The 24,517-nt window shown below is 50.6% G+C and overlaps 1 protein-coding gene and 1 long non-coding RNA gene across 6 annotated transcripts in view; one reads left to right on the top strand and one right to left on the bottom strand.

Annotated features, from left to right (window-relative positions):
• lrfn1 (leucine rich repeat and fibronectin type III domain containing 1) overlaps positions 1 to 24,517 on the top strand; it is a 127,641-nt gene that overhangs the window by 70,686 nt on the left and 32,438 nt on the right. For 3 of the 5 annotated variants that reach the window (XM_086164783.1, XM_086164785.1, XM_086164784.1), the window contains one exon: positions 24,248 to 24,337. The exons of the other annotated variants lie outside the window; for them this stretch is intronic. The gene's annotated coding sequence lies outside the window, so the exon portion shown is untranslated. The remainder of the gene's footprint in view (positions 1 to 24,247; positions 24,338 to 24,517) is intronic. 5 annotated transcript variants of the gene reach the window in all.
• LOC147224577 (uncharacterized) lies at positions 2,140 to 5,905 on the bottom strand. The gene is made up of 3 exons (XR_015107479.1): positions 5,656 to 5,905; positions 3,650 to 3,844; positions 2,140 to 3,536 (listed from the first exon to the last, which is right to left on the bottom strand). It is a non-coding gene; the product is annotated as an uncharacterized LOC147224577 (long non-coding RNA).

Here is a 24,517-nt window from a genome sequence, read left to right as displayed (position 1 = left end):
AAGGGACAATGCTGAGAAATCGCTTTCTGTTTGTACCCCTGTTCAAAAGGCTGCTATAATGCAGTCCATAAAAGCCGGGGGTTCGGTTGAGCCTGCGTTAAGCGGTGCTCTCTGATCATTTGGAGCTTGGAGCCATCGACCGGAGGACTCGGGTCGGAACCGCAGAGAAACGTGGCGCGCCGAGGATTGTGTGTCGGAAAAAAGAAAGCGCGCTTCCCGCGAAACGGCGAATCCTCACCGGCGGGACGGAAACGCCACCATCCGCCGCGAGGTGAAAGCAGAAAGCTGCTATCAATAATCATGACTTTGATTTAGATTTGATTGACTCCCACGAGCGCAGCCCCTCCAGCTTTCTGCAGTTGAAGCCCATCTGCGGAGTTCTGCCCGGGTCCCGGCCAGATGTGACATCTGACACCGACAGAGCAAAGATTTCTTCTCAGAAAAACCCTTGGAGTCGCTCAGCGACGCCGCGGAGTTGCTTCTCTCACACATAAGACCTAAAAACCAAGCGTCGTTTGCACACCGCGGTTATACGACGAACCTCTTCCCACTTCGTCGCCCGGTTTGGTTTGTTTTCCCGAGCGAGCGTCTCACCTTCTTTGGAAACCACGGAGTCGGACGTTCCCCTTCTCAGCGATGTATTTCCCCAATGCGGCGTCTTCCGATGGCGTCGGTATATATTCTCCGGCGCGCCCTCGAGTCTTATTTTACAGGTGTCACCCATCTTTTGTTGCCTCCATCATTCCTAGAGGAGCTCTTCCGCAAATACATTCATAATACCGTACATACATGTCACGGTCTGTGGTGCATGCAGTATTTCATCTGGGCTGCTTCTGCATGCATACAGTGTGTAGGCCTAAGTCATGTCTCACATTGTTCACATCTACATGTCTCCTTGTTTGGTCCGATGGACACGCTGGTGCAAGTTCTTCTCTGTTCACGTGAAGCGCTGCATTATCCCAAAGCCGGCCTCCTGGCGTCTTCGCTGGACTGGCATTGAATGCAAACGTATTCGAGGTCTGTTATAAAACTCTAACGTGGGAATTAGCCGCCCCCTTTGCTTTGAGATCCAACATCTGTCGAACCAATCAAAAAGTGATTGGGTTCGATTCGGAGGGAAATCTTTATTCATTCAGTCGTCCGCGAACAGGATTTCGGCTCACCGGTGCAAATCCCTGGATTGCGGGCGACGTCTGAATGTCCGACCGTCACCGGCAGCCGCGACGTTGCCTAAAGGGAGCGTCTCGGACGATCCTCGCATCTGCCTAATACTAGCCATTTAACCGGGGAGTCCACGGAGAGTCCCGTCCGTTGTTTGAAGGAGACCCGACGAAGACGGCGCGACCAAAACCAAGACATCTATAGTATCAGAGAAACAACCGCCGCTGCGTTTGTTCAGTCACAGCTGCTCCTGTACTTCTACTTTTCTGGCCTCCATTCCAGGACGAGGAGCACTTGAAAGGTCAAGTGTTGTTCGGTTTACCTTCCAGGACAGGTTTTGGCTCGGCCGGGAGCTTCTACCCGTGGCTTTGTCCGCCCGCCGAAACATACAAGCAGCGCCCATTTCCAGAGTCTCACTTGTAGTCTGAACGAATGATGCTCGAGACGAAACTCCGAAACATCCGCGCGCCGTTGCATTGTGGGAAAAGTCCGCCTCCCGGTGACACGTCTCAGCGAAGTCGTTAATTTGACGGGTCCTGCCGGCGGCTCGTATCTCAGTCTTGGCATATCTGGAGGTAGACAAAGGCTCAGAGGGCGCCGGCTCTTCAAGCGCCGCTCCCGATTTGCATATCGTTATTTGCGGGATCGTGTGAAATAAATCTGAAACAGAGAAAGTGGCAGCGGAGATAAAGAACGCCGTTCCCCGTGTTTGGAATGCACCTCTGCGGCGCGACGCGGCCGGCGATAAATAATTCAACCGCTCCTCGAGGGCGGCCCGTTCGCAGCTGCCGGGTTGCACGTGGCCGCACGAGTTCCTCCTCCGCCGAGCTCCTCGCTGATCCGCCGTCTCAAAATGGCAGCAAAATACATGTGACCTCTAAGTAGGACTTTGGCTGCGGCGCAAAGCCTGATTTATCCCCCTCCCGCCCCCCTGGCCCGCCGGCCTCAAAAAGCCCTTCATCATAAATTTTGCAGAAAATGAAAATGAATGCCATGGGAAGGGAACGCCGGGTTATTTCAATGATTTATAAATAACAAGGTAACGTATGGCTTCTCGCTCGACACGCGTTACAAATAAGAAAAAGGTCCGGACGAGAGGAATCTCACCCGGATAATAACACGATCTCCCGCCTTGAAGCTCCTGAAGGACGTCTTTCTTGAGATGTGTTTTTTCTGCAGCGCCCCCTCCCACCTCCACCGCCGGCGCCGCTGCTGTTTGCGGCTGCAGGAGACGAGGAGCGTGATTGGTGTTCAGTGCAAAGTCTTTTATGGCTGCTTCTCCTCTTCTGAGGTGCTGCTCCCTGCAGGAGGGCTTCGCAGCCTCCGGCCAACCCTCTTCTCTCATACCGACTAACTCGTCCTCTTTGCCGCCCTCCGTGAACCTCCTCTCTGGTCTTCCTCTGGTCAAAACCTTACTTTATCTCCATGTGCCTGCCGTCTGATGGACTCCTGATCCTCTCCCTCCTCCTCCTCGCTCCCGAAGAGGAACTTCCATCGCCGCCTCCTATCTTCTCCTGATCCCGATCCTCCTTCCTCCCGCCGAAGAGCGGCGCTTCCCGACGAGGCCGAATCGAAATTGAGTTTCCTTTCCCCTCGTCCGCGCAGAGACGGTTCGTTTACGTCGCTTCTTTGATTTGAGTCTTCCGATCTTCGGACGGACCTTCTCGTTTCCGGCCTCCGTCCTGAATCCGGAGAGGACGTTGGTGTTTGTGTGTGTGTTCACCCGTGAGTAAGGGACGCTTGTTTTATTTATAGCGGTGCCTCCGCTGAAGATTCTCAGTCATCCGGGTCACGGTTGAGTTGAGAGCGGCGAGTCGACGTCCTCCCGCAAAGAGCTTCTCCGGTTTCGAGCGACGCGCCGGAGATGTCGCCGCTCCGCCGTCGGAACTGTCCGGCTCTGGTTTGAAAGGGCCGGAAAGCGGCTCTGTAAACTTGTTCTGCAGGCGGGGATGAAGGCAGAACTCGCCGGGGATTCGCATTTATTGTAGTCCCATCCTCAGAAACAAACAGGTGACTAATTAGACGCAACCAAACGGGATGCGGGGACGGAGCCGCTGTCATCCAAACCCCAAAAAAGACAAATTCAGGGAAATAAAGTACTCTTTATCATTGAAATTGTAGATCAAGAGCACCAGAGACCTCCATCCATAGCCAGCTCTTTTTGGGATTTAACTGCAATCAAATCATTTCCTGTATTCTTCACATTTCTAAGGAAAAAAAAAAAAAAGATGAAATGAAATTCAACAAATACGTCGCTGTTCTTTCTGATGAAGGATGAATCAGCCTTTTCCTTTTCGCTCGCACCGAACACTCATGGACCGCGGTTTGATCTCTGTGTCAAATGACCTTCTGAGGCCGTCGCTGCAGCTTTGGAGCTGGAAAGGAGCAGATCATTATTATTAATGTACTCGCTGCACTTTGCATGAAAGTGCAGCGCAGACCAGAAGAACGGGGGCTCCTGGAATTCATTCCTTCCATCCATCCTTACGTTCCACCTCTCTTTCTGGAGACATCCAACCATCCGTCCTCTCATGCGCATGTCTGGACAATGCAGGGTCTCCAGTGAAGCTCCTGCAGCTTCTGGACTGTGAGAGGAACCTGGAGAACTCTGAGGAACCCCAAGCAGACGCAGTGAGAACGTGGAGACTCCACACGGGGACCTTCTTGCTGCAAAGCAGAGGCGCTGTAGAACACAACCGTAGAACACAATAAAAGTCAAACACCGCTCAGACTAAACAACCGATCGGGCCTGCCTGATGTCAAGACGGAGATGTTCCACAGAGTTGGTGCTCGAGAAGAAAAGTCCTCTTTCCAGCAGTTTGTTTTCAGACACAAGAGGCTACGACCCTGGGAACGTCGTGCACGTCCAGGTGTCAGGACGTCACCAAACCACAGAGAGAAGAGGAAGGCGAGGAGCATCACCTGGAAGGCTGATGAGACCAGATGTCTCCTCAGATGCCACCGGCTTTGGAAGCTCTCGCAGGCTCTATTTGGCCGGTTTGTGGGAGGAGGGAGGGTTTTAATGGATGTGGAATCAATGCGAGCGACCTTCCGAAGCCCAGATCCACGTCAGGAGAAGAAGATGAGAGTGGATCGGCTCATTTGGACGACACCGGGGAAAAACAGCTTCTCAGCAAAATAAGGATCGCAGGAAAATACTTTAAAAAGTGATTTAAAGAAATCCAATATCATATTGACTGAGAAACAGTCGAGGGATCTCTTCAGTTCTGGAACTCCGGCTTTCCTATCAAGCTCCTTCCTCCATCATGTTTTTATTTTCACGTGAAAAGAGAAGTGTTGCGAGCGGTCGGAGGCCCTCGCGAGGCGGAGAAACGGCGTCCACTTCTTACGCCGGCGTCGAAAAAGGAAGGTCGTCATCGCGTGGGATCGAACCCGAAACCGCCATTTCGGGATTTATCGAGCGGCACAGATTTGACTTATCGGGTTCGGCCGACTGTATCGGGGGTCTCGCCGGAGGAGGCGGCCGGGCGACAGGTGAGCGAACCTCCACAATGAGGCCAAGCCGCCGCACGGCTTTTAAGGGCTCGGAGTCCGTCCTTTGTTCAATGGAACATAAAAGCACTATTCGACTGTTTCACGCCGGGATCTCAGAACTTTATGACCCCGAATCCCTTCACCAAGATGCTTTTTTCATTTCTCCACTTACGGTGCAATTGAGTGAGCCGGCCTCTGTTGGTTTAAATATACTCTCTCAATGTCGCACAAGCAGTTGTGGTGGCGGGAAACAAATCTCCAGAGCACTTTGTGTACCAGTTTGAGTATTTGTGCCACAACGGAGAGATTACCACGCTTTTCTCAGCTATTTACTCGCTGACTTTTGACACGGATGACACTCCTATCTGTGCAGACTCAACTCGCCATATTGCCGCGTGTCCCGCAGAGTTGCCACAAATATTAATGGAGTCATCTCTTGACTTCCTCCAAATGGCAGAATTAACCCAAATAATGCATTTACACGGGTATCAGTTAGAAGAAAAAGCTGTTGCGGAGCATACGAGTCCCCTCCATGGCTGTCTGGAGTCTTGTGTTTATTCTAAAGTAATTAACGCAGCAGATGGGCTCTAATGACACGGCTTCTCCTCGGAGATAGATGCCTCTTGCCCTGACGAAACCTCGCTGATAGAATCTGAGGTTGCACGCCTCGAAAATATTCAAATAACGCAACAAATCCGACGTCGTCGAGTCAAAAGGAAGACATACGGCATCCGAAGGCCTGGCAGACTCCGCCAGAAGCCAGAAGACAATGGCGTCATTCTGCTTCCGCAGCTCTTCTCCAACTTGGGCAGAACTTTTTCCCCTCGGGTTGGTGTCCAGGAACTATCGCGTGATTTGTCCGCGGAAGGTGGCGCAGGTGTGGATACGGTTGTACGGACACGTCTCGTCGAGCGTAGAAAGATGGCTAGAACCTCTTGGAAAGAGGTGCCCGAATGCTGCGCACAGAGGAGAGGGTATGTTGCCAAAAGATGAACGTACCTTTAAGCTGAAGTGGCAAACTCCAGACGGCGTGCGCAGATGACGAGGAGGAAGTCGATCCCAGCACCGTCCACCTCGCCGCCGCCGCCGCTGCAGCTTCGTGTTCGCGTCGAAAAACCAACAAAACTCAGCAGATGTACGGGCGGCGCCGGCCAGGAGGTCCTGGAGTTCGGCGTCTGAGCTTCTCACCAAGAATGAAATGTCATGGCCACAAAGACGTTTGTTCTTGTTCTGGCAGCCCCGGAGACCAATGTTCTCGCTTCTGGTGGAGAACACAGAGGCCTCCACTCCCTGAAAGGTTTCCTCGGAGACATCTGTGGATCTCCGATGTTGAACTTTGTCGGAGAAGTCCAACACAGTGGCGTGACTGAGAAGGAATGGACCATCTATATAATGAGCTCTGTTCATTTTGGAAATGAGTGAATGCCACCATTGAAAATGTGACCTTCAAGTCGTCCTGTTCTTTGACCTTAACGAGGCTTGGAAAGAAGGGGAGTGCTCTGGGAGGCGGCGTTTAACGTGGAATGATTCATTTCATAGAGAAAACTAGAAGCCACACAAGCAAGCAAGTGTAATTTAACGCTCGATAAAAATAAGTTATTAAAATGAAACTTTGGAGAGACGACCGACAAATGATTTGAAATTGCAAATCGATAAGCCGCTTTAATTGTAGAAGGGAAACAATTAATTGGTTCCCAGGGGTGTTGAAGAAATCAGTTTCTGAAATCACCAAAAGCTTGAAATCGGTTTGATTTTGAAAATACGGAGCAGAACTCTTCCAATGGTGGAAACTGCTGGTGAAGTTTTAAATGGTTTACTTAAGGTCCGACAAGTTCAAAGTACATGGAAAAACTGACGTCGTAACGCTAAATTGGAATAAATGCAGTGCTCGATGGCTTCATGAATTCCTGCTCACAGGCGATTCTTTCTACCAGCTGTGGACGTAAATCAGAGGAAGTGGAAGATGTCCGGCCCCCTGGATATCAGTTGAAAATTCTAATTTCAGCCTAAGCATTGCCACTTAGCGAGCTCAGACCGCTAGCTAGCTATTAACTGCCAACTCGGTTCAGGAAATAAACACAAAGTGGAGTGTTCAGAAGTGAAAATGGCATTTAACTGAATTCTGTTACCTGCTCTTTGTGGGTTTGAGTTTGTTTGTCACCAATTTGGCATTTGTAGCGATGAATGAGCGGTTAGCAGGGAGCTTCTGTCTCCCAGCCAGAAGCTCCCTGGTTGGATTCCCTCAGGGGGAGCTTTCTGTTTGGGGTCTCCATGTTCTCCCTGTATCTGCGTGGGGTTCCCCAAAGCTCGTCCCACAGTCCCAAATAGTGTGGACTCCAAGGATCCGGTGAACGCCGCTGGGATCGACCTCCTCCCCTCCTGTTAGGCCTTTTCCAGTTTGTCGTAAAGGTACCAGCACCTCGTGTCCTCTGCAGAAGCTTCAGGCTCCTCTTCCCAAGAATTACGGCGCCTTTATACGCCTCACCAGATGGGCGACATCGATTTTCTCACTCATGTGAGGGAATAACAACGCTTCTGCTTCCGCCGAGATGACCGAACCCACTTCCGCTCTCTGACGAATAGTTCCCGGACACCACGAGTGGAAAGGACACCATTTTGTTCTTGCAGTTGCGCTTGCGAAGAGTTCTCGTCTCCAAAGCCCTTGGGTGACGGGACGACCGCTCCGTCACCTCCTCTTTCGCCGGTCCTTTTCCACGTGCGGGGGGAACCGTCTTGGTTTCGTAAGCGATTACGGAAAGAAAAACTGGAGGAATGCAATCGTTTTACTGCATTAGCGCTGGTTTCGCAACACCCACGACACTCTCGGCTGCCGGAGTCAGGCAGGAATAATTAGTCACGCACTGTTGACTGCATTCAAATATACAGATGTGAAGCAGGCTGCTTACGGAGCAGAACCAGATTCTAGCATCAGGCTCGCGCTGATTAAATCCCAGTGCGTGCTGCCTTCCTAGAGTCCTCCCCTCTCGGAAAATAGCTGACCTTTCGTCGGATACAAATCACATACTTGAGTATTTAAGCTCCGGCAACCAGACACGTTAACTCCAATTAATCAGATGAATACCATTACGAGATGGTTCGCGACGCCGTCCGTGCGCAACACCGAGGCAGCTTTCTAGCTGTCCTCGCTAATTCATAGTCACCGAGCTTCTGCGGATGAGAGAAGTTCATCGGTTTTGATGGGTTAAAGAGAATCGTTCCTTTTAGTTTGGCGAAGAAAAGTTGGCTGTGACCTTCAGCACCGTAAAACACTGTATTTGCTTTTCCCTTGCTTTTGTGAAGGAACCTTGATGAAAGAATTCCGTGTTTCTTCTCGTGAGGCGGCTGCGACTCGCTCGATAGAACGGACGTCCCTCCGATCCCGACGTGGTTCCCACTGTCCGCATGGCGGAGTGTCCTTGGCGAAGACACTGAACTGAACACACAGTTGCTCCCCGCGGTATGCTTAGCGCCTTGCACAGCTCTGCGGCCGCGGTGCCTGAATGCGAATGGCTAAATGTGAGCCAGTGCAAAGGGCGCTATGAGAAGAAACCGGCCCCGCAGCCTTTGTATCCACAGGCAGCACGGTGGCGTTGTGGTTGGCGCTTCGGCCTCACAGCACAAAGGACCCTGGACAAAAAGGGACCTTCCTGTGCGGAGTTTGCATGTTTTCCCCATTTCTGCGCCGGGTTCTCCGGTCCAAGAGTCCGAAACCATGCGGCAGGTTGATGGGGAAAAAATTGGGGAAATGGCACCGAACGATTGAGTGAATAGTTGAGTCCAGATCGTACCCTGCCTCTCGCCCAATGACAGCTGGGAAAGGGTTCAGCATCCTCCGCAACCCAGAGTGCAGGATAAGTAGCAGACGATGGACGGATGGATGGAATTCACTAATCTACATCTGCATCGGGTGGAAAGTTTGTAGAGGGCTGCTCGTTTAGGTGAATCTGCCAAAGATAGTGCATCTTTACTTTGCGTTATCGTCATCCGGTTGTTTAAAAAGTCAACCGACTTATAAACGAGAACGAGTGAGTATTAGTTCAGGATGTAGTTTTCTGTCTCACATTAAGTTACCAAATGAAATGAGCTGATATCATTAGAATTCAAGGATTTTCGGGCATGACTTTTGACCCGGAGTCCTATTTGACCCTCGTGTTTTGGACGCCGTGGAACAACCGCTTCAGGTTTTTATTGTGTGCTGATGGGACCGTTTTAGGAATTAACAGAATCGCGGTCTGAAGCCCTGTCTCAGATTATTTTAAACTTTGATTGATTCGAGGATCATTACGAGCCGCCCGAGCACTTAATGGCTCTGAATTCAGTCCGAAGGAAAAATCAAACCGCGCCATAACAAAGAAGCTAATGGACATCCTCCAGCAACCAGAGGTGATCTCTGGCCGTGTTGTGGCCCGAACCATTTAGAGGGCGATAACCGTGACGTGCACCGTTTTTCCGAGGCTTTCAAGCACGATGACCCGGCCCGCGGTGTCAACCGACTCACCGGGATCAAAATAATACGTCAAAAAAGGGCAATTACAACCTCAAATATCAAGATGGGGAGCTCCGAGAAGACGGCCGCAAACCACCGCTGCTTTTTAGCGAAGAACATTTAGCGCGGCTTCTCCGCGGTGGACGACCGCGGTTCCAAAAGAAGACTCGGTCCCCGTCGCATCTCTCTGATGTTCTGACAGAGAGCAAATGGCGTTTTCCAATGCGGGATTTTATTCATGGAAATGCAGATCCTGTTTGAAGAGGCCCATTTTAACATTTCATAGAGTCCCGGCGTCTCACTGGAGGTGACTTGTTGTACGCTACGGGACCGTATCCATTATAGATGCCCATCTCTGCCACGCCACCGGTATGCATATGCTCACAACTGTCAATTGCTCTGTGAGGAGTCACTGAGAATCCTTAAAAAACAACAACAAACGGATATCCATCTGAGCTGGATGGACCCGCCGATCCTAATGTGAAATAACCCTCGCGGTGCATCAATAATACATTCGGAGATGAATTTGCCCGAGTGTGGAGACACAAACAAGGACCAGTGTAGCTTCTGTATTATTCAGTATGTCAGAGAGGATGATGGAACTCCACGCTTCATTTGTTTTCAAATACAAATATTTAAAGCATTTTGAACAAACAGCTTTAAAATGAAGCTGTTTGTTGTTGTGAGTCTTTTTCTTCCTTTGGACGGCTCCCGTCGGAGGGTCGCCCCCGACAATCCGCCAACTCCAGGCGGTCGGTGTCCACGTGACCCTGTGATTGGCGGGCGACGGGTCCGGGCCGAGCGCCGCAACCCGACCGACGAAAGGATGAAATAAAAACGGAAAACGGGGTAGTATTTCCATGTCGTCAAATATAACAGAATCCAAAGATTCCAGACCCTCGCAAATCTACAAACGTTGTAATTAACTACAAGTGCGGTGTAGCAATTAACTACAAGTGTAGCAATTAATTACAACTGCAGTAATTACCATTCATGTTTTTTCATTGCAGTTTTAATATCCACCCATTTTCCTGGTCGGTGCCCAGCTGCCAGTAAGAGGAGGTCCAATCCAACGCATTTCAAGTCACCGTAGGGGTGACGGCAAAAATTTGGGATTTAATCATTTCTGATTGTTGAAGAATAATTGTGGTTTTATCACAGAAACTGGAGCAAGTTCAAAACGCTCGTTTTCTTTTCCCCGCGCTGTGTGTTCTCGGTCTCCGGAGATCCACGGGATCTACGCAACAGCCGTGCGGATGGAGCGAGGCTGAATCCCGAATAGCAGCGAGAGCCGTCCCCTGGTTAAACCCGGCACAAAGATGGTTTTTGATGGAATTCAGGACCCGACCGCGGCAGCGAGGCCTCCTGGGAGCTTCCTGTTCTAGTTGTTGACTTCCAAAACGACTTAAAGTGGATATTACGATGCCGACGATCATCAGAAGGTCCGCGGTTGGATTCTCGCCGGAGGCCGTCCTCCATCTCCTGGCCGTATCTGCCTGGGGTTCCTCAGGGCTCTCAGGGTTGCAGGAGAACCTTAATCATCCCAATGTGAGAATGAAGGAATGAATGCTTGTCTGTCTTAATGTCTTGCTTTCAATTGCCTCCATTTTTTTCACTTTATACTTTAACAGTTACTCATTTACTTGTATTTTTGGCTAGCTTGTCACTGTCTTGTCCTCGTATGTCTTGCTGCCACGAAGCAATTTCCCAAACATGGGATCCATTAAGTCCATCTCATCATCTCATCCAGAGAATGAATGAATGAATGAATGAATGAATGAATGAGCATCGGTGTCCGTGTGAGGACGCACATTCAACTTTTTTCTTAAGAACTTCCAAGGAATGACAGTGTAGTCCATGAAAAAATAGTTCTTTTTTTTTTCTGCTCTTGAGTTTTAAAAGCAAAGCGAGAATGAACGCAGCAGCGCGGAGGATCAAGAAGCATTTCAGATGAAATGGCTGATTGCAACCATTGTTAGCGTCCCTTCATGGGAATTACCCGCTGCGCCCTGCAGCATCACGCACGCCCAGGTTCGCTCGGAAATCGGCTCAATAACTTCTCAAAGCACAAAGCGGTCAGCGGCGGCAACAACAAGCTTTTTTCTGAAGCGGAATGGGTTGTATTTATCCCCTCGGGAATTACAGCTGTCCTCCGTTACAGCGGTCCAAAGTGTAGGTGGGAAATGTGAAATAACTGTACGTCCTCCCGCCATTGAAGCTCCCCCTCCCCTTCGGAGGAGGAGGTGCCGAGGCCGAGTCTGGAGCTGCACAGTGGATCACATCTCACGGTCACTGGCGAGCGGGGGATGAAGACAACGTGAAGGCGGAGGGTATTATGCGGATGTCGCTCCGAAGCGAGCGCTTCAATTCCATAATCTCCAGAATGGTTCCTCGCAAACATCTCCCTCCGATGAAACCGGCGACCGTTTCTTGGAGATGATTGCGTCCTTTGGTCCGCCGGGTTTGTCCGCCGCGGCTGTGGACGTACATTTCCCATCGATTGATTTAAAGGCCTGTAGATCCTCTGCAGTGACTATATAAATAAGTTATTATCGAAATTCTCGATTCTAAACGTAAACCGGTCAAACCGGCGCTTTTATTCCGTAGGATCGGTTTGATGACGGGCAAGTAAACCCTGGTCTTTACGGCTTTGGCGGGAGCTTCGCGGTGTTGTAGATCAGGGTTGGTCTCATGGGGATGGGTGAGATGTTCTGGATCCCTGCTCTCCTGAGACACCACGGAACCCGCGGGCTTCGGTCGCGTCGTCGGTGTTTCTCCACAAACCATCTCCTTCAGACCTTCAAACCGTCCCGACGCGGGCCGGTTTTTCGGTGGGTTCTCCGAACGTCCCGTTTAAAAATGGCTCCGGAGTTAACCGCATCTCGCCCACGGCGGTCCAGACATTTCACTGGAAACCGCAAATGGATGGGAACGGCTGCGCGAGGCTGCAAGACGATCCCGTTTTGATGCGAACCGCAGATTTCAAGCTCCGATACTTCCCGATGAGCTCGTTCCGTATGCTTGGCCTGAGCCGTCCTGCTGGGGAAGCTGTGACGAGCGGCGGAGGAGCTGAAGCTGACAGCGGCATCCCTCTTGACTGCTGCCTTCTCCTCTGGGCTGCTCCCCTCAGGGGTCACCGCAGCCAATCATCTGCCTCCAGATAATCATCTCACCCTCTCCTCTCACACCAACTAACTTCCTATCCCCTCCATTCAGAAACCTCCTCAGTATCCTTCTACCCAGATCTTCCCCATCCCTCCTCTGTCCATGTCCAGAACATCTACCGTGTGCCGTCCCTCTGACGGACTCCTTCCCGATCCTCTCCGTCCTCCTCGTTCCCAAAGAGGAACCTCCACATCTCCAGCTCTGCCTCCTGTCTTCTCCTCAGTGTCTCCAAACCATGGTTGCTTCCGCCTTTGTCTCCTCCACCTTTCCTGCCCTCCAGGCTGACACTCTTGTCTCCACCCGTTCCGTCCTGCTGGCAAACGTTCCTCCGCCTCTTCTCAGAACTCTCACTCCTCCACCTTCTTCATCTCCGCTCCCTGTAGCCTCCCTGCTCCGCCGGGGTTCCTCCACATCTTCACCCGTGCTTCCTGTCTTCCTGTCTGCTCTCAGCTCCTTCATCCACACCTTCCCTTCCATTGTGTCTGCTCAGTGACTTCCGTTGACTTTAGAAATTGGCACCGGGAGTTCAGACCTGTTGTTCTTCATGCATGCGAAGATGCTATCAGAAGCCCGATCGGACAAACGAAATACATTTTTACGTGATTCCCCCTCCCCGGTTCCTCCTCTGACATATTGGAAATGATCTTATCAATCCTCTGCTCTCCTGCCCGGGCTCTTTATCTTGAGTCCTGCCTCCACAGATCTGGCCGTCGTTCCTGGAGTAATACACCAATGCAGGCGCCGCGCCGTTTAAAAGCCCAGAGACTGTATGGGCATTTTCTGGACGGCGCGGAAAGCTAAGAAGGCTCTATTTATTTTTAATGTATTTTGCCGGCGACTGCCGAGCCGCCACCCCCTCCAACTGTCAGCGTGGCGTCCGCAGCCGAGCTCAGACCCGAGTCTGACATCATTTGCTCGCCGCCGTGATTCATGGTTCGTCCCGGCTCTTGTTTTCAGACAAGTTGTCACATTCATTTAGCAAATTACACTTGTGCTTGGGGCTGTGTGAAATGGTTTTTGCCCGCTCGTTTTATTGTGGAAGAGGGGATAGTAAAAATAATAAAATCTGTTTTCTCTCCCCGTCTGTTGACTCAGAAACCCTCGGTGAGTCATTGATATTGGCTAAAGGATTACATAGTGACGCTATTTACATTTTTATTGTTTCATTTTATTGTTTTGGTAACCATTCAATTAATTGCGCCGAGTCTGAAATAGCCAAAGGCGGCCGCGTTTCTCCCCGGCAGCCCCTCCGAAGGCCCGCTCGCATACGATCCTCGTCAGAGGACGCTTAGATTCGTCACGCTCGGGTTCCCTTGATCGTATCTTCTACCGCACACCTTAAACACAGACCGCGCTGAAATGTACCCGTTAAAACATATAGAGCGGCAAATGTGGCGCGGCGGCGCAGACGGCGTGCGCTAAATAATCCCCGGATAGAGGAAATATTCATATCCTCTGCACCTTCTTCCAGGATCCTTTTTTTTTTTTTTTTTTTTTTTTTTCTTCCCAGACCGCACGCCGCACGCCGGCCTCGCAGCAGGTGAACCGTAAAATCACCGGGTTTCCATAAACCCCATTTGCATGTTCAGGTTGAAGCTCATCGGGGCAAGAGGGGCAGTTGTAAAGCCTCGGTTTGGTGGATCAGACCCGTCCTCTCTCATTACGCCTCCGTTATTGAAACGAAGCTGTATGCTAATAGCATGAGACGTGACGACGGTAATGCCATCACCGCTCTCTTAACGCGCTGGCTGATATGAATTTATGCCGTTCTTCATCGTTAGCTGCCGCGCGCCCTCCCTGTTTGTTTACAGGCACGAATATTGAATTTGAAATAGTTATTAAATCCGTGGATGAGATTTATTGACGGAAAGAGCGAGGCGTCCTTTATCGTACCTTTAGCGTTGGCGTGTAGCGGCGTGGGGGACCCGTCGCTCTGCCGCCCGGCCACGCCGGGCCTCCCATTATTTCCTCCTGTCGCTGTGACAGGAACATTTCATGCTCGCTGAATTTCCACGCTGTGCACAATGCAGTGAGGTACTGGATCTCGTGCACCCACACACACACACACACACATGCATCTCCATAAATTGAGAGGCTCACCTATGGGAGGATTATGCGTGCGCTGTAATCGCTGGAAAACACGCAAAGAAATGCATGTAAATTTAAAGTCTAATTCTGCCGTGGAATTCATTTATTTCGCATCCCTTTAACCTCCGAGCCGCTTAGCGACCTTTCGGTACGCGGGAATGTGAAGACGGAACACTGCCCCCCCCCCGTCGGTGCCGTCAGCCATTTTCCGCGGTTTCCATCAGCAGATGGACTTTGTGTCGTTGCCATGGCGATAGTGTCACTTGGCATTTGTGGTGACGATGGCAGGAGACATCATGATTAAACAGGGATTTAGTATCGCGCTCAAAATATCTCAATCCCGGGTGAGTCATGTCTCCACTTGGACCAACAGCAAAAATAATTCATGCCAAACTGGACCAAGGAGAGCATCTGTACGGGTAGAAACGTAATTTGATGCTCTGCACGTTGAGGCTGAGCACTTTTAAAATGTAGAGCAAGTTTACCCCTGGGCGGTGCAGTTATGCAGCGGTTAGCGCTTCCGCCTCGCAGCGAGACGGCCCCCGGTTGGATTCCCGCAGGGTTCCTTCCTGTGCGGAGTCTCCAGGTTCTCCCCGTGTCTGCGTGGGGTTCCTGCGGGTTCTCCGGGTTCCTCCCACAGTCTGAACACGCGCTGGAGGTTCTCGCAGACCCTGCGTTGTCCAAATGTGGACGGTTGCGTGAATCTACAGATCAGGGGTCGGCAGCCCACGGCTCCCCTGCGGCTTTTAAAAACAACAAACTGTTTATTTAAAATGTATTTAATTAAACTGTATTCTATTCTAGTTTGTTTATTTTTAAAACGTCATCTTAAATTTAAAGATGATGGCAGTATTGTGACATCTGAATAAAACGCGTTCAAATATTTTCGTCGCTCTTAATAAGCGTCTTCTCGCGGCAGGAAAAGGATGACAGCACGCAAAGAGAGGACGATATTTCTGGTTTGCTGTCGGCGGATCATTTCAGTTCATAAATACAAGAAGGACTCAAATAGACGTTGAGTATTTTGCTTCAAAGTGACCTTCAACCCAAGGAGGTCCAAATGTTTTGCTGCGTGCAGAAATGTCGTTTTGTTTTTCTGCAGTTGTTCATTGATTTAAAAAACAATGCAACACCTATTTTGTTTCTACATAGCATCAATGCAAAAAAGAAACCATTATACGCCAAGGTCATTTATTTTAATTCGCGCCGTTTTCTTCCCGGTGGGGAAGCAGTTCCAAATGGCTCTCGGAGTGCTAAAGGTTTCCGACCCCTGCGACAGATGATGCCGTTCAAGTGTCAAAGCAGCCGAGTGCATCAAAAGTAGAGAAATAGATACCAAGATATCATCAGAAAATCTGTGGCAGAAGCACCTGGAAGTGCGGTGGATGGGAGGGTGTGTGTGAATGAAGGTGACCTCGGGTCTGGAAGGGGCAGATGCGGTAAATGAGGTGTGAATGAGCGGGTGAAGGTTGTGTGTCCATGTGATGGAGCGCGCCGAGGTGAACCCCGCCTCTCGCCCGCCGACAGCTGGCGTCGGCTCCGGCGGCCCTGACGGCGGGAGAAGACGTATAGATAATGAATTTTTACCACGTGGAAGCCAGAGCACCAATAACACAAACATTCATTCGTCATCTAAACGTCATTGGCCGGTCGCCTTTCGATGGCAGGGCCACATTAAGCCGCACAGAACCGTTCGCCGTCTCATTCTGGAGCTCCTGCATGTGTTTGGACGTCGGGAGGAACCCGGAGAACCCTGAGGAACCCCAGCAGACTTGGGAAGGACCCGGAGGCTCCACGCAGGAAGGAACCCTGTGGGAATCCAACCGCGGACCTTCTAGCAGCGCTAACGGCTGCGCCGCCGTGCTCCTCACATATTAGACGATACATGATAAGCATAATTATATCAAACAGTCACGACACTGTCCCAAAGAATGTCCACAAATAATGGATGATTTAAATAATACGCTTTTTTTTTTTTTTTACAGTATTCAAATCCAAATATGCTCAGAGGCAACTTTATTATTTATAGTGTCTTGCAGCGATCTTAGATTTAGTCATTCATCCCTCGCCAGCCGCTTTGGATCCGCATCCTATCAGGACGTGTGATGTTTTGTAAGGCCGGATCTGCTCGCTGTCTTCTGGGGTGGTCACGGTTCAGAAGCGTGTCAGACCCTCCGCGCCGCCACCTCCATCAGCGGCGTCTGCAAAGCGTCCGCCGATGTTTCTGTGCCGTCGCTGACACGGATTCCAGAGATGCTTCACGGACCGAGGGAAGGAGGACGGGAAGTTTGTGGGTGTGACAGGAGAAGCCCAGAAGAGGAGGAGGAGGGCAAGGAGAGGAAGAAGGAGAGGATCACTAGAGGGAGGAAGAAGAAGAAGAGGGGGAAGAGAAGGAGGAGGGAGAGGAGGAGGAAGAAGAAGAAGAAGAAGAAGAAGAAGAAGAAGAAGAGAAGGATTAGAAGAGGAGAAGGAGGAGGAGGAAGAAGAAGAAGAAGAAGAAGAAGAGAAGGAACAGAAGAGGGAGGGTGAGGAAGAGGAGGAAGAAGGAAGAAGTAGAAGAAGAAGAAGAAGAAGAGGAAGAAGGAGGAAGGAAGAAGAAGAGAAGAAGAAGAAGAAGATGGAGGGTGAGGAAGAGGAGGAGGAAGGAGGAAGAAGAAGAAGCAGAAGAAGAAGAAGCAGTGCTGCTGTGTTCTGCCGTCTGTTATTGTGACTCTGTTTGTTTACAATGAAAGCCGTCGGATCAATAACAGGGAATCAATCAGTTAATCGCTATTGAATAATTGCTTTTTACAAAAGTCATTAAAAGAGCGTTTCTCTGCTTCCTCCTTCCACCAGGTCAGCGTTCTTCTCACTCAATAATTTATTGCACTTTTTATGTCGCCAGCCAAAAGGACGACACGCTCAGATTTAATACGACTAAATAATATCAAGTCCTCCGTCATCCTGGGCTTGAATTCAACCTGATGTTTCCATCCCGGGTGTCAACCTTGATCGGCCCTCCGGGCGCCGATGCCTCCAGAAGCGAAATCTTGTAATTGAATCTGTGTGTGCGATCGGACGAGTGTGTCGTCCGAAGGCGGGATTCAGCGTCCGAACGGCGGCGCCCGACCGTCCCGACCGCAACGCGACCGGGCTTAATTATCACTGCCATGTCTTTTTATGACCTCGACCTGCTCCTTTCGCTCGGGCCCTGATCCCGATTACCTCGCCCTCAGCAGCACTGCATCCGAGAGTATTGATCGCCTCAGGTACACACACACACACACACACACACACCATTCATCTTTCCTTGACCTCCACTGCCAAAGGTCTGGTGGAAGCTAATGTAAAGCTAATTATTCAATCAAAGTGCTTCAACACGCTGTTTTCCTGTTTCGACTCATTTCATTTAATGAAAAGGAAATGTCTGCGCTCGCTGAACACCTGGAGGGTGGCGGCGGCGGTGGTGGCGGCGGCGGTGGTGGCGGCGCTCGTTAGAGTCCGAAGGTGTTTCAGTTTGGGGTTTTTCGCTGGTTTACACCCCATTTGATTTGTGAAATACTCCAAAGAACCACACGTATAAATGAAGTATTTAAACCCGAGGACTCCCTCTGCTGACATATCTTCAATATCTTCCTTGTTTTGGGGGCGTTACTGTAATTAGGCTTCCTCGGGTCACAGGAAATCCATGAATACATAGAAGCCTTTGATTGATAGCCCGCCACCGAGCTCACGCGCGGAAATCAAGTCATTAATCAAAATTGGCGTGAAGTGCAGTTTCTGAAAGAAAACAAAGTAGAGGAGGAGGAGGGGGACGGGGACGGGGACGGGGACGAGGAATGCCCCGGTCACATTCAGCCCACGGGTTTGCCGAGAATGAGTTTGACCTCGGGGCGCAGCGGTCGGACCGCGCGGCGCCACTTTGAAAAGCCCCGTCCGAGCGAGCGGCGGCGGTCTGCTGAGTCATGGCGACATTGAGAAAGACCTGAGATGAGGGTGGAACAGCTGGAGACGAAACCAATGAACGCCCAAAAAGAGAAAATAGTTAAAGCTCGTGCATCTTCACTCACCTGGAGTCGGAAGGAACTAAGTAGACGTAAGCTGTCAAGATGAAGGTCATCTATGAGTGAGAGGGTGGGCGGCCGAACGCCGCCGCTGCCCCTTCAGGGTTGAGCGCCCTGGAGAACGATGGACGGATGAGTTTCCTCACGTTTTCTTGGACGCCGGTCCAAATCAGCTAACAGGGAAGCGGCGAGGTCCTCGGGCAGCAGACCGGGGGAGGACTGAATCTCGCCTGCAAATACTCGATATGGGCGTCCAAATCAACAATAAACTAGACCGGACTCAAAACACAGACGACGTGGACTAGAAAGGTCGGAGCCTCCTGTTCTTTCTCAGGAGACTCAGGTCTTTCAACGTCTGCAGAGCCGTGCTGAAGATGTTGGATCACACAGTGGCATCATCTGGGCTGAAGGCGGCTAACAGACTGAATAAACTGATCGGGAAGGCCGGCTCCGTCCCGGGACTTCAACTGGACTCATTAGTGGAGGCGTCTGAGAGGCTGAAGAAGCTGCTCGGTATCAGGGACGACCCCTCCTGCTCCTTGCATGCTGGACTGAGGTCCTACTGGAGCACCTCAGATGTGAAGAACCCTCTGGCATGAGGGTTAAGACAAGACAAGACAAGAAGATTTGGAATTCCCCATGACCTGGATGGCTGAGAACCTCCAGGGTTACCGAGAGCCCTGAGGAGCGCCACAGAAGGTCTTTGTCACCTTTGGCCATCAAACTTTATAACTCCTCCTCTTTCTGCAAGAAGCAAACCTGACAGCAATAAAACCAACATTATGTTTCAATGAATGTATAGCATGTTGGAGCCGCTCGGCAAAAGACTTTCTTGTAGGATGACTAAACCTCTACTCCGTTCTGTTCTATAGCAGGGGAAGACTAGCGTTGCTGTAAAGACGTCCGCTGTGACCTCGTAGGAAGAAGCACGGAAAAACCGTGGTAAACCGCGTCCGGTGTGTTTTGGGATGTCGGGGTGAACGAGCACATTGAAGGATGACTCGCACAACAAAACGAAGCCTGGTAAAGCGGCCTTTAAAAGCCCCCGTCGGAGTCCCGGGCGTCTCTGGAGACGAGGGCCGGGGCGTCCGGCGGGGATCCCGGAGTGGGTCGGGCGTTCTGGACGGTCAGACCCGCCACGGTGACTGACTGGATCCAGATTAGGAGCGACAGCGAGGCTCGGTGTCACGGAGGGAAGTATCATTGGGTTCGAGGCGGCTCCGTCCACATGAATAGTTAATGGAAAGGAAAATACCATTTTAGCGCAAAAGAGCCAAAGTCATTCGGCGCCGGGCGTCAAGAGGGACAAGAGGGAGGTTCTCCTCTCTGCTTGCCGGTCGGAATCACCTCGTCGTGGCAACGGGACATGGATATCCTCACTTGAAGACGTTTCAGCCTTCATAGCAGTTCATACTTTGAAGACCTGTGTGGAGTTAAATGCAAGAGTTGATGGTTACCTGGATCGGACGCAACGAACGACACCCCATCAACATAACATTCTCCTTAGAGCAGCGGTTCTTCACCTTGTTGGAGGTACTGAACCCCACCTGTTTTACATGCGCATTCACCGAACCCTTCTTTATTGGATCGAGGATCGTTTCATCGATGGGTACAAAGAACAGGCAGAGGAGCCTTTTCATGGAATCTGGCTCCCTTCACCTTGAATTCAGCAAGCGCTATGTTCTTGTAGCTCCCATCTCCATGCAGCTGAAGGAAGTCTTCCCTTAGTTTTGCCGGTGCCGGACTAGAATTGCTCATCTTGTCTTTGCAAATCATGCAATCAGGACATCGATTCCAATCGCGTTCCGTCATACATGCGAATCCGTGTTGTACGTGATCTTCCGACCGCTTTCTTTTTTTGCCCGACATCATCAGTATGAAGGGATTAAAGTATTAAGAAAGAAATCACATGACGTACCATCACGACAGTCACAAGTTACTACAACTGAGCGCGCCAAAATCCCCGCGGCACGGATAGGCCGAGCTATGTAGCGTGATCACCAATCTGTGTCTTGACCTCCGCCGAACCCCTGAGACTGACTCACCGAACCCCTGGGGTTCGATCGAACCCAGGTTAAGAACCACTGCCTTAGACCTTTTTACCGTCCATCAACTCCTCCTTTTACATAACAAGCCACCACAACGTGGCCACGACCAGAACCCTGGCATTACCGTCATTTCTGGACTATAAGCCGCTGCCTTTTTCACACTGCGGCTTCAACAAGGATGCGGCTAATTTATGGATTTTTGGGGCCTAACGAGCTTCACGCCGCCAAAACATTTAGCCGAAATGAGCGTGAAATTCTGACGCCGTTCAATTCTGACAGCGAAGACGGCGACTTTAACGGTTTTATTGCGCGGGAGGAAGAACGAGATTGGCATCAGCTGGAGAAGGACAGAGCGGGGATAGAAAATGGATGCATGGATGGACTTTTCCTTGTCTTATTTATTATTCATCTGTTCCATCGGCCGTGTTAAAGCCACTGTTTGGAAAAAAAAAAATGCATTCACAGTATTTGTGGATGTTACCGGTACGGATTTCAATAAAAGTTAAAAACAATATTCGTGTAAATATCTCATAACAATCCATCTTCACGGCATTGATTAACAATATCATCTGTCGTGCAATACGACAGCAACCTTGTATTGAACGCTGATATCAATTTATAATATATATATGCACATATAAAGAAAGCTGTCAAAATTAATGGATTAATCCAGATTAATTTGATTGGCGATGACATCTCAGGCTCTCGACGGGAAGTTCGAGTCCAAGCAACTCCGAGACGGGGAGCGACAGGAAGTTGTTGTCGCAGATTTCCTTTTTAAAGTACCATGACAACGCCGAGCAGACATGAGTTTTGGTTCACCAGATCGGGACAATCTGAAGTTTCCAATGAAGGATGCCTGGTTTTGGGCTGCGAGAGGAACCCGGAGAACCCGGCGAGAACATGGAGACCCCAGACAGAAAAAGAAATTCAAATAAATCAATTTTTATGCAGTATGTATATATCAGCGACGTGCGGTGAGGCTCTCGGCCGGTTAGGCTCGGACTTCCTCTTAAACAACATTTACAATTGTAAGAACTCGAAAGAAATCTTGTTCCTGACAGTCTCATCTCATTGTTTTCATAAAGCTGAAAACCATTATGTTACTATGTTGTAAAAGTCCACCTTGTTTTCTTTTATTTATCTTGTTTATTTTATCCTCCAGTGCTTTTAGAGGGTCAGCTGCTAACTCTCTTCCGCCCCCTCCAGGTGAGGCACGGTATCGTCCGCCTCACCTCAAGACTTTTATTTTCCGATAAATGTATCACACACTTAAGCCAAAGACATTAAACAGCTTGCAGAAGATGGTGGTGTTTATAATAACATAATAAATCTTTCTACAAATATTCTGTTGGCGACATACTAAGAAACCGAAACGATGACGCACCCAGTTTGTGAGGGTCTGCAGAGGCTGGCCCACATTTGATCTGGAAATACATGAATTCAGCAATTTGTACATTTAAACATTTAAAAAGATGGGAATCCCACAGAAAATACAATTATGAATCACATCAGTGGAAACATTTTAATATTTATCTTATATTCTTATTGTTTTATTTTTCATTATGACAGGTGAGGCTCTGCCTCGCCAGCCTCCCCTGACCGCACATCACTGGTATGTACGTATATATATTCAGGCAACTTTTTCACACTCCTTTTTTTAGTCTTTTGTTGACATCCGCGAGTCTGGAGATTCCAGCGGCGCACCGAGAGCCATGTATTACAGTAAAACACAGATGCTACCGAAAGGAGCGTTCCTGCCGCGGAGGAAACCCGAGCAGCAGCAAACCGTGTCTTGACCTTCTCCACGCCTCAGCGGGAGCTCCGTTTGTATTTCCTGCTGCAGGCGCGTGCGTCTTTTCTGCGATGCCGTGATAATGCCGGCCGGAATCTATCAAACCATCAAACCGTTGAGGAACTGTAATATGCTGAATATATGGATGAGTGATGTAGAAGATGCCCTGACATCATTTGAATTTGTTCCAATGCTGATGAGCGGAGTACCAGTTTGGAGGTTTGTTCTCCGGGGACCAGTTTTCCAGCAGATCTTTGCAAGCATCTGGAGCGCCGGGACTCCACGCGGTGATGTGTTGTGCAGCCGAGGTGTTATTACCGTGCGTGTTGGGTGGAAACCTGTTGTTAGTCGTGCACCACAAACGGGGGGCCGAAGCACTAAAATGAAAAAATCAATCAATCAATCAGAATGGGACGCGGCCTGTCTGGCACCAACAATCCGTGACAAATTCAAAGTCACTTTAATGGAGTTTCCCCTTTGCTGTCTTGAACTTTGCGAAGATCATCTTCTACGCGTCCAGACGTCTGGTTCCTCACCGTTTCCGCAGATGATTTAGACTCCGCTGTGATGAATCGCCGGCAAGATCCACGGCAACGACCCTCCGCCCTCTTAAAAGCGACATTCCTTTAAACGAAACGGCGGATCGACGGATGAGATCTTCATCGGGCGGCTCCAGATTTCATCTGCGGGTCGTCACGGCGATGGCGGTGGAAGGAGGAGCCGCACCTCCTGCTTCCACCTGTGCTCTTCAGCTGCTTTTACACAGTTGAAAAAATAGAAAACCAACACGGGCCTCTTGGCCGAGTGCTCCTCAGGATGATTGTGGCGCCGAGTGGCGCTCCCCGCCGCTCCCCGCCGCTCCCCGCCGCTCCCCGCCGCTCATGAATAGCGGCGAATGTTGATTTGTGTAATGAAATGCGCCGTCACGTTTTCATTCCGGGAACAGGCGTCGCATTTTCCCCGCACCTGGATAAACAGATTCGGCGCGCAATCGTGTTTTAAGACGTCGCGTCCGTCCTCGACCTCCTCACCTCCTCTTGGTTTCCCCCCGATAGGCAGAGCGTCACGGCGACGGGCGGCGTCCTCCGGCTCCCGAGATCTTGTCGCGCGAGGCGACCGAAAAATAAAACCGGCGTGGAAGGTTGAAGATGGCGGCGGTGAGAGTGGGCCGCTCGCGTAATAGGCTGTGAAACGATCGGGCGTGAGATTTGTAACACTCGCGGCCTCGCTTTGTTTCAGAGCCGCTTCGGTCGTTGACGGGCGGTAAAGGATGGGAGCGACGGATCAAAAAAGCAAAACCTTGCATCATAAATACTTCATCGGGCGGATGAGCCGCTGAAGGCGACAGCCCGCGGCTCCTCGCTGAACGTGGAGCCGGAGCGAAGAAGTCTGTTTTTTAATGCGGGGAGGTTCTCTGCAGACAAACGGGGGCGATATGGTAATCGCTCTGGGGTTGCGTGCAGCCGCGCCGCACGCAGGCTAGCATCGTGGCGCTCGGCCTTTTCGAATTTCCAGGCGAGCGGCGAGGAACTCGAGGTTTGTGACCTTGGCGGTCGCTTCTGTTTGGCTTCGGCGGAAACATCCGGCGTCTTAACCGGACTGTAAAAAGCTCGCCGTCATCGGCGCTCCGAGATAATCACATGCAACAGCCTGATTTGCATCATCACAGAGCCCAAAGCCGTGTCAAATTATGATCAATTTTTCATTCTGTTCCTCTTTACACTTTGTTCTCCGTTAGCGACGGCGATACGGTGAAATATTAATGACGGACCGCGCGTTCGCAGTCGCAGTATCTCCGCCTCTGTTTTTTCCGCCGCTGCCTCAGCCGCTTATGCGTCGTCCTCGTTGTTCCATAATCAGATCAGCATTCGCATCGCGGCCGAAGCTCGCCGGATCCTGACGGGTTCTGAGCGAGCGCCGGGTCCCGATTCTAACCGAGCGCCCGAATGTGTCTCCCGCCCTCTAGGTGGTGTTTTCTCCGATCGGCGCGCCTCGACTCCGACTGACCGCCAGCGCTGGTTTGACGCCCAAGATGGGAACCAGGCCTTGATATCTGGTGAGTCCATCACGTCCTCGGCATGGCTTTAGCTACGCCGAAAACCCGAGCGCGGCGGTGCATCTGCGGGCCGAAGCGGCGCCGGGTGGATCACAGATGGGAATTTATCACAGGCGGGACTGTGAAACTACAGGTGCAGAGCATAAATGGGTCAAATTTTGCAAATGCCTATTTTCTGCA

Source organism: Fistularia commersonii, chromosome 18 (genome assembly GCF_037954325.1).
Source record: "Fistularia commersonii isolate RoL2024-O1a breed Wild chromosome 18, RoL_Fcom_v1.0, whole genome shotgun sequence".
Classification (NCBI taxonomy): domain Eukaryota; kingdom Metazoa; phylum Chordata; class Actinopteri; order Syngnathiformes; family Fistulariidae; genus Fistularia; species Fistularia commersonii.
Note: the sequence above shows the minus strand (reverse complement) of the source record. Positions and strands in the feature narration are given on the sequence as shown.